The sequence below is a fragment of the Lathamus discolor genome, chromosome 21, assembly GCF_037157495.1.
Source record: "Lathamus discolor isolate bLatDis1 chromosome 21, bLatDis1.hap1, whole genome shotgun sequence".
In the NCBI taxonomy this organism is placed as follows: domain Eukaryota; kingdom Metazoa; phylum Chordata; class Aves; order Psittaciformes; family Psittacidae; genus Lathamus; species Lathamus discolor.
Genome location: NC_088904.1, coordinates 785,223 through 794,602, shown reverse-complemented (window position 1 = coordinate 794,602; position 9,380 = coordinate 785,223). Strand labels below are relative to the sequence as shown.

At 49.0% G+C, this 9,380-nt stretch overlaps 1 long non-coding RNA gene across 1 annotated transcript; it reads right to left on the bottom strand.

Annotated features, from left to right (window-relative positions):
* Positions 1-8,199: 8,199 nt before the first annotated feature.
* Positions 8,200-9,117, bottom strand: LOC136024558 (uncharacterized). The gene is made up of 3 exons (XR_010616845.1): positions 9,061-9,117; positions 8,575-8,656; positions 8,200-8,363 (listed from the first exon to the last, which is right to left on the bottom strand). It is a non-coding gene; the product is annotated as an uncharacterized LOC136024558 (long non-coding RNA).
* Positions 9,118-9,380: the final 263 nt, after the last annotated feature.

Here is a 9,380-nt window from a genome sequence, read left to right as displayed (position 1 = left end):
ATTCAGTGGGGACAGAATCGTTTCTTTAGGGCAATGAAGGTCCCACTTAAGACTCAAGAGGCATCAACCTACGTGGTACCTGCTGGGGGAGGGAGGTGGGGTGGTTCCGGTGCCCTCCTGTGGCTGTGGACGTGCTGGAGGAGGCAGCGACGAGGGGATGGATGCGGATGGGGACCGCAAAGCCCAGAGGCTCCGTGCGAGATCCTGCACCTCCAGGGTTCACCATTAAAACACGGGGATGTCCTGCTCCTGCGGACGGGTGAAGGGGAGGTGGGAGCCCTTTGGGAAACCCACCTCAAATGCTTCCGAGCTGGGTTTGCCGATGAGCTCCTAGTTTGGATCCAGCTCTTCCTCACTCTCACAGCTACACCAGGACTAGACCAGAGCAGTATCCTTCCCTTCCCTTCCCTTGGCCAAAGCCAGGCAACAACAAGGAACACACGGGGCAACCCAGTGGAAACGTGCATTTGTGGTTCCTGCTTTTAACTCATTCCCCTGCAGCCACCTCGCTCCTTTCTGCCAGGCACCAAAGGGATTTTCCCAATAAAACCTGACCCTGGCTTTCTCACGGCACGATCACATCAACCCATCCCAGCAAGGCCTCCATGTCCCAGACCCCAACAGACAGGACAGCGCTGGCCCCTCCAGCGTTGCTGTCGAGATCTGGGGAAGGACAAATACAAACCAAGCACAAAACTCCCCCCAGGCCCTGCAGGTAGCACCCAGCGGAGGTTGTTAAAGGCTGGGGAGGAGATGCTGAAGAGGCACCTTCAGAGCAGCAGTGCCCCAAGACGCAGGCAGGGCAAGCGATGCTGTGCTTCTCCTTCTCCTGGCACCTCCATTTAAGCTGACTTATCTCGGGGTGGGGGGGACCCTCTCTAGATGCTATGACCACCAGGACAGGGGTGGATCTATGTGTGAGCTTCGTCACACCACCACCAAAACCTCCTTACAGCCTCCTGAAGCAGCTGGTGCCCAGGCTCTTCATACCCACCACCACCATCGATCTGGGGGGCAGGACATTTTGATACCCAACCACCTCACACCCATAGGACAAGCAGCAAGAAGGCAAAAATGCCTTGGAGAAGGGACAGGGCAATAGTGTTAAAGCACAATAAATTGGGAGGATTATTGCTAAGAAACCAGTAGTACCTGCAGCTGCAGATCCACCACGTCTTGCCACACAAAGACGACCAATCCTCATCCATAACCTCCATCCATAGGGAAAGAGAAGCCTCTTGGTGTTGCTGAGCTTCTACCCCAGGCCAAGCACATGTAGAATGAAGCAACAAGCTAGAACAAAGCAGGACTGGAACTGATCAGGACCCTGAGTGCTGCAAAGTGGCATCAGGTGTGTGATTTGGTCAGCAATGCAGCTGTGGGGCATTAACAGCCCCTTCCTGATCACGAACAAAGGAATTCATGTTCTTCTCTGCTGCTTTACCCGAAAGAGAAGCAAAGGGAAAATCTACTGCGCAAAAGAAAGGACCTTAAAAGTGGTTGGGAATACAATTCCCAGGAAACTGCATTTCCAAAACTAAAAGGGAACCGGTTGCTGACCCTCATGTGCTGCGCTTTGGAGGCTGCTGTACTCAGAAGATGCTGCTCACACTCCCAGATACCTGAACACCACGCACAGACCTGCTTGTGGGGCAGGTGGAGATGTCCTGCTCTTTAGGAGGGAAGGAGGGAAACCTGTTCTGTCCCTGCTGCCCTAAAGGGGGAAGGAGGTGCCAGGAGGATCAGCACAGTCTGGTCAGCCAGGTTGAGCTGGAAAGGGCACGACATAAACCACCTGTGCCACTGCCAAGGGAGCTGGATGTGGGACCTCAGGACTCTTCAGATGATGCAACAGATGAGAAATTCCTTCCTTAAACAGACCTTGGACCAGCAACAGGCCTTCGACCCAATCTCACTCTGTGGGTTTCCACAGTGAGCACCTCTGCCCTGAGCCTTCCCATTCCCAGCTGGAGCTCTGCAAAAGCCAAGCAAAGCACCAAAATCTAGAGATTTGCTGTTGGCTCTTTCATTTTATCTTAGCAAGGTCTAGGGACCATGCTCCTCTAACCTCTTCCACAGGTGAGACCTGAAGCTCTGCTCACTGTTTTCCACACAGCCCCTCCCTTCAGGCACCAATCTGATCTGAAACCACCGTGCCCTTTTCCCTGCACCAGCGAGGTGGTTTTCCCACCCTGGTTGTTACGCACAGTCTATACTGCAGTGAAACGGGACAAAGAGAATTTGGGACGAAAAGATGAGCTCTGGAGCAATGCTCGTCCAAGAGATCAGAGCTTCAACAGCAGACTCAGGCAGGCGCTGGAAGAAAGAAACCCCAAACAGCTCGCTCACCTTTGGTGTGCCTGCCTGCAGGGCAGGATGCTGTTTGATGCTCAGCTGGATGCCTGCTTGGAACAGTTGTGTAACTCCACTGGGGTAGATGTGTTCAAAGTCACCAGTGAGGATTTGCTCCCTCCAACTCTTCCCAGAAGATGAGAGGCAGAAACAAACCATTTACGGGTCCAACCAGGGGGAAGCCTTCCACAGGTGTCACCTGGAAACACAGATTCCACCTTTTTAAGCAGAAAGAAACACTTCCACAGTGTCTTGGCCTCAAATGTCTCACTCCCCATCTCCCTCTCCCATCCCATCCCATCCAACAACCTGCCTCCCTCGCCTTAGGGCTCTCTGCCACACAGGGGGAAGTTCCTGTATTTTAGGGCATCACCTCTTAGTTATGGGGGAAGTTTTTAGGTTGAACCATAAAAATCAATCAAACCAAATCGCTATTCCAGCAGGAAAAGCACACTCAAATTGCTGGGTCCATTTTTTATCTAAATAATGTTTAATTTTTAAAAAGGGGGGTGGGGGGGAACCTAATTACATCTTTGTGTGGAAGATCATAAATCACATAATTACAATGGGAACCTCTGCATCTTTCCAACAGCCTAAAAGCAGACTACACAAGTTCTTATCTCATTACTGTTTAATTAAGAATTATGTTTGAGCATCTTCTTTTTAATTAACACGGAGCCCAGATGACTTCTAATCTCTTTTTTACCCAAAATGAAGGAAGGTGCAGTCCAAAACGGGCACTAACGAATTTACAGTTTACTCTCTGGGGAGCTTTAACGAAATTACTCCACACAGAAGATTAACACTGATAAAGTGAACTTCCAACGAGAACATTTGGTGCCTTTCAGTTTGCATCACACAACTATCAGGAGCTTTGTAAGGGGGATACTGAAGTGTCCCTTTCTGGGGCAGGGATGGGAGGTTCCTGCACAGCTCTGCGGTTGTACCTACATCCCAAAAACACCCCCCCATGGGACAGTGGCGATGGAGGGACAATGGGGGACAGCAGAAACCAACAGCCCTGCCTCCAAACAGCCCCAGCTCTTGGGACTAAAGGTTTGTGAATGGCTTATTGCCCATCAGCTGAAATGAAATCAGATCCTCACACAAGACTTCATCCTGCACTGACTGCAAGAATCTTCACCAACAGCCAAAGAGAAAACCTCAGCATCTTGTTTTATCGCTGTCTCTGGATAAAACCCCTTTACTAAGGCTGCAGGTGCTTTGCATCCAGCTACACAAGGACAGTTACTCAGCAATAACCAGGTTAGAGGCAATGGGGTTCCACCAGCTCCTCTTAACAGCAGGGGAAAGTTCTCCCCATGAAACCACTGTGCCATGGAGGGCCCCTGTGCTCCGTGCCGCCCTGAGCCCTGCTGTCATCGCCCCAGGTAATGAGTTGCAAAGAACACACATCTATTTTGGTTTTAAACCAAGCACACAGCAAACACCTTTTAATTCAATTGGTTGAATCGACACAGAGAGATTATTAGTTTTCAGTAAGATTTGATTCAATTAATTAGCCTGAAAATATCAGCAGAGCCAGGCAAGCTCAGAAAAACAGAGATAAATCCCTGCCATAGCCCTGCTTCATCTTTTAAAGGCAATTAACTCTTAGTTATTAGCTTTTAATTAGGGAATAATAATGACACCATTAATACAGTTTATTATACTTGTCAGCAGACAGCTGTTCCAAACAGATTCTATTATCAGATCTTGGCAGCTTTTGTCTGCTCCCTTGTTCACAGGGGGAAAGCAGCAACAGCCCGGCCCCGGTTGGGGGGTCCATGAGTGAAGCCCTGGGCACACAGCGTCTGAGGCCCCTGCTCTGGGTCCCTATCCCCCCCCCCACTGCTGCTGGCAGGAGCTGGCTCCCACCCACCCCCCCTTTCCAAGGCAGGGTGCAGGATGAATGCTGAGACTTCAAAGGAGCCTTAAGCAATTCGCAGGGATTTGACTTTTTCTGCTTTAAACTATATAAAATTGGTTTTCTCCCAGGGAATTGTGGTGGCCGCAGGATCCAGCCTGGCCTGTGCGTTTGGTGTGTCTCTCATGGGTAATTCTCACGCCTTTCCTATAGGGGGGATGCTGGATCTGCACCAAAGGCAGTTCTACACTTTGGCTCCTAACATCTGAGACAGCCCCGACCCGTGAAACATTTATAATGCCAAAACCCAATGAATCAGGTTTATTTTGTTTTCTTCCAAGCTTATCCACATCTCTGGAAGCTCAGTGTATGTCTAGAGCACAGCCGAGACGACCTGGCAACAACTCATCACTTTAAAGAAATAAAGCACGCCAAACAGATTTATCCACTCCTAATCTCATTGCACCCTACATGTGCGTGTCGCTGCACAAAGGCAGCTACAAAGGTGGCAGAAATACCATGTCATACTCTTGCTTCTTGCCCCAAATTGACCCTGAAACTGTAAACTTCAAATCCTCCTGTAAGAACAACCACAACCACATCAGCAGTGGCCAACTGCCTCAAGTGTTATTGATGCTTTATTACCTCGTTGTCTACTGCAGCACTAAAATCAAATGGCCAGAAGGCTCATAATTCCAGGCACAGCAAACCCCATGTTCCCATTAGTTTCACCATCACCCTCTTTCACAGTGTCCAAGGCAGAGCTGTGGCATCTGCCCAACAGACTGCAAACCCTTTCCAGAGCACAAGCCTGTCTTAACAGTGGTTTATTACTCCTGTAGCAAATAGTCTTAATCCCAATCACATATGCAGGATGCTGCTGTGATACAAAAACGCAATGCAGTGAATTTCCCTGATCTACTCTGGAGTTAAGACCTCACAAAAACACTGAAATAGAAAACAAGTGCTGGTTGCCAACAATCCACTACCTTGAGTTACTTTTCCTTTCCTTGCTGTAGACTGGAGAAAGCCCTAAGGGAAATACCTGGAACTCAGAGGAGCTGCTCAGCACTGAAGGCCTGTTCGTGGCAGGCATTTCCCTCCTCCTCACTCAACACGGTGTAGTCAAGTCCCGAGGAAAGAAATGAACCCAGTGTAGGAATAAAGCATCTGGAGTGAATCTATTTGCAATTTTCTGGAGGAAAGCAGAGCTGTTAAATCGAAAGCAAGGCTGTTCGAAAGAAAGAATTTCCCCTACTGAGAACTGAAATAGACACAAGAAGGAAAAAGATGGCAGGATTCTAACCATTGCCAGACAGATGCAGGAACTGAGGCCCACAAGAGCGAGATGTGGTACCTAAGGCAGAAGGCGAAGCAGGATGAACACGGACATCAGGAAGCCACGCTGGGACACAGCAGCTCTCGGGGCAGACAGCCCGGCCTGCTCCAGAGCTCTGCTGGGCCTCCAGGGGCTCCTTTTATCCCGGTTTTCACCCCTGCACTGACAGAGGCTCCGGGTCCCAGGTGCGATGCTGGAGGCGGTTTGCGCAGTTGTGTTGGCGCGCGGCTCCCGGCTCGTCCAAGCTCTTCCTTCACACCAGTGACTAAGCCCGAGTATTTTAGGAGGAACTGTTTGAAAGATCTCGGTGCAACCACAAGAACTTCTCAGCTGAGGGGTTTCTGTGCTCAGCTGCATCCAGGCAGACGTCAGGAGAGAAAAACCAGCAGAGAAATTGAATGTCACCAAACCTTGTCTCCAAACTTCATCTGAGGCCCACGATCACGAGATGCCTCAGTGCTGCTTTGCTCACATAGGACCAAACAGCTTGGAGAGAGGGCTGGAAGGGAACTATAATTAGTGCTCTGGTAGCAGGGGCACTACCAAGAGCTTGCGCCAACTCACCCTGAAGCGTCATCATTTGATGATGAGGGAAGAGCCTCAGTCCAGGTCCCCAGAGGAGGATGGATTCCTTCTGGTGTTCAGTGAGGAAAGTCCATCAGAGACAACCAAAAGGGATCCCCCAAGAGCTCAGGAGCAGGAGAGAATTCACTTACCTGCCTCTGGAGCTGTGCAACTGCACCTTCTCGGTGGGTCCAGCTCACAGCCTGGGTCCCAAGCTCAGCCTAGAAGTTGTCCCAGTTGATCCATGTACATGTGGGTGTCCCCCAACAGGGACACAACACATCCAAGGTGAATCTGTGGAGAGGAGCACACAGATGACAGTTAATGCGTTGCCTTTCTCTATTCCAAGAGGGGACAAGGGAAGAAAACATCAGCAACCCCCAGCTGAAGGCAAGGGCAGCGCAGCCCCTGCCCCAATCCCCATGTCAGTCTTGTGTCAGGGTTTAATCTCCAATTCTACTGCTGCTCTTTATCAGAGAGACAACTCTGAAAGGTGCAAATTTTCTCTCCCACAACAGAGCTGTCATGATGACAATTCTACTTAAGAGCAGTGGCTCAGCCTTGCCTGTCAGGGACACTGATTATGGCAGTAAATAGAAGCACATTTGAGAAGTGACAAGACACTGACAGGCTGTACTCATGTTGCATTGGGTCCTATCACACTGTGATCGTGACGGAAGAAACCCAAGGAATGTCCCCTTTTCCTGGGCTTTTGGTGGGGGGGAGAGGTAGGAGCGTGAGGTTAGAAACACTCTGGTCTGGGACTAGGAGCACCCAAACCAGCCCAGGCTGCAATGGAAACTGTGCACAGAAAAACCCAGTGTGCCCAAGGAAATAGTGTTTTGTTTCCCCTCTTTGCAGTCAATCACCTGGTGAAATGCAGTGATTGCTGCAGGGCCATAACCAGACATGAAGTTTGCTTTTGGAGCTTTGAGAGTAAATCTAAAAACACAAAGTGATGTCCAAAGTCAGGGAAAGCACCTGCAAGCATAAACCACAGTGGGGTTGGGAGGCTCGATGGCAGGGTCCCTTCCCAGCATTATCACACAGTTGTTGGGAAACCCCTGGGCCATTTTCCTACAGGAGAGCTTCCATCACAGTAATCACCCACCCCAGGACACAAAGCTCCTGGATTGCAGTGTTAATTCCATGTCCTATCTGAATGCCAGCTTAATCAGATGCACCACTTCCTCAACCTCGATATTCTCTGGTGAATCCAAGCTATGATAACAAAAAGAACCAAACCTTAAAAGAAATGAGACTTGCACAACAGCCCTTCCTCCCCATCTCATTGCTCCTCCACACAGAAAATTGCCCAGTGACCCTTCTGTACCTACAATCAACTCACATTTGATCTTTTTAGGCAGGCAGATGAATCCCTGCTATTGTAAATGGCAGCAGCATCTTGGCCTGTATCACGGGTAAGTGACCATTCAGCCCTAATCAAAGGAAATTTGCTGTGTTTCCGAGAGACGGCTCCGTTAAATGAAGCAGATGAGCAGTGGATCTGTCCATTGACTTATTTTTAAACCATGATCTGGGGCACAGGGGAGGGAATCACTCCTGCTTCAGAGGCAGCTTGGCTGCAAGCTCATTTGCTGGGGGATATCAGCAGCTGGCATCTGAGATGGCAAAGCGAAGGTATAGAGGTAAGCCAAAGTCAACTGTGCTGAAACACAGCCAAATTCTTATTTATCCCACAGGAAAAGTGGCTGTGGTCGCTGTGTAATTCCAAACAGTATCTGCACAGCGACCTTTACATTTCCCCTCTTGGAAACAAAAGAAATTAATTCTTTTGCTCCTCTCATGCAGAATAAATAATTCCCTGTAATTTCCTATTGGTGTGCAAGTCAAGCAAGCAGTTATCTTTTTCTGCTATCAAAGCTGCCAAATAATTCTACCTCAACATCTCCAGTTCATTTGAATCACAGTATTTTGCCAAAGTCAATTTGCTTTTGTGTGTGTGTGTGTGCGTGCCAGTAGAGTTTCCATGGGATGAGAAGCAAGAGATGACCTGAATGTGGGGCTGGACATTAGGAACCTACACGAACCCAGTGTTTTCAGCTGGAGTCTCAAGTGATTTATTCCATCTTTATTCCTGTTGGCAAACTGAAGGAGCAGGAAAGGCTTCGCCTTCTGCTGTGAAGAACACTGGCAGTTACCACCTGTACCAGGTACTCTGAAGCAGACATCATTTAAATATCCCGGGGTTAAACTCATCTGTAGGGTCTCCTCATTAACCTGTAATGAGATAAAGGGATGAACTGTCCTTCTAACCCAAGAAATATGAAACTAATGCCACAGGAAACAACAGGAGGTGATTTCAGGCCACAGGAGGTGCTCATCACACGGCTCCATCCACACATCCCACAAGCACCCCGGGATGCAGCACCAGTGCATGAGACGATGTGAGAGTGTGGAAATAGCTGCACGTAGCTGTTATCACACCTACCTGGTGAGGGGCAGCACAGGCACTTGGCAGGTTCCACGCAGCATTGCTCCTCACTTTCATCCATCCAAGTACAATCGCATGCCTGGAAAAAGCTCTTCTACAAACCTGCACTCTTTCCAGCTTGGTCTATTTGCAGGACAGGACTTTGCAATCATTTAAGTAGCATAGAATCCCAGACTGGTTTGGGTTGGGAGGGACCTTAAAGCTCCTCCAGTTCCAACCCCCTGCCGTGGTCTACCTCATTTACTTCCAGTAGAGCAGGGTACCCAAGGCCCTCTTACTACAAAAAGGGTGCAAAAAGTTTATTAGACCACCTTTAGCTATAGGTAGAGCAGGGAAAAGAACCCCAAACAAGAAAAGTAACACAGACCTGCCTACTGCAGCACTAGCAAAGGAACCTACCGCAGGGAAGGCTTCACCTTATGCTGTGAAGAAACTGAAGCCAGAGAATGGATATAAGCAATGTGCTGATCTACTACCACCTACCTCTGAGCCCTCGGCTGAGTGATGCCCACCACACAGAAGATACGTCCTTGTGAGAAATCCCACTCGTTCAACAGAAATTGCTATTAAAGTAAAATAGCATGTCCAGATTCAACCCAAAGTTTGTTTTAAATAGCTCCTGACTACCTTAAGCTAAAACTCTGAGTAAACCACCCCAACCAAAACAACGGGAAGTGTACCTGTTTCATGAGTAATTTATTAAACTGGTGTAACTTGTTCAAGCTGAAGGAGAACTACTGGTGAAGAACTAATATGAACAGCAAGGGAAGAGGAACAGAGAAAAAACCCACAGAATAACCTCA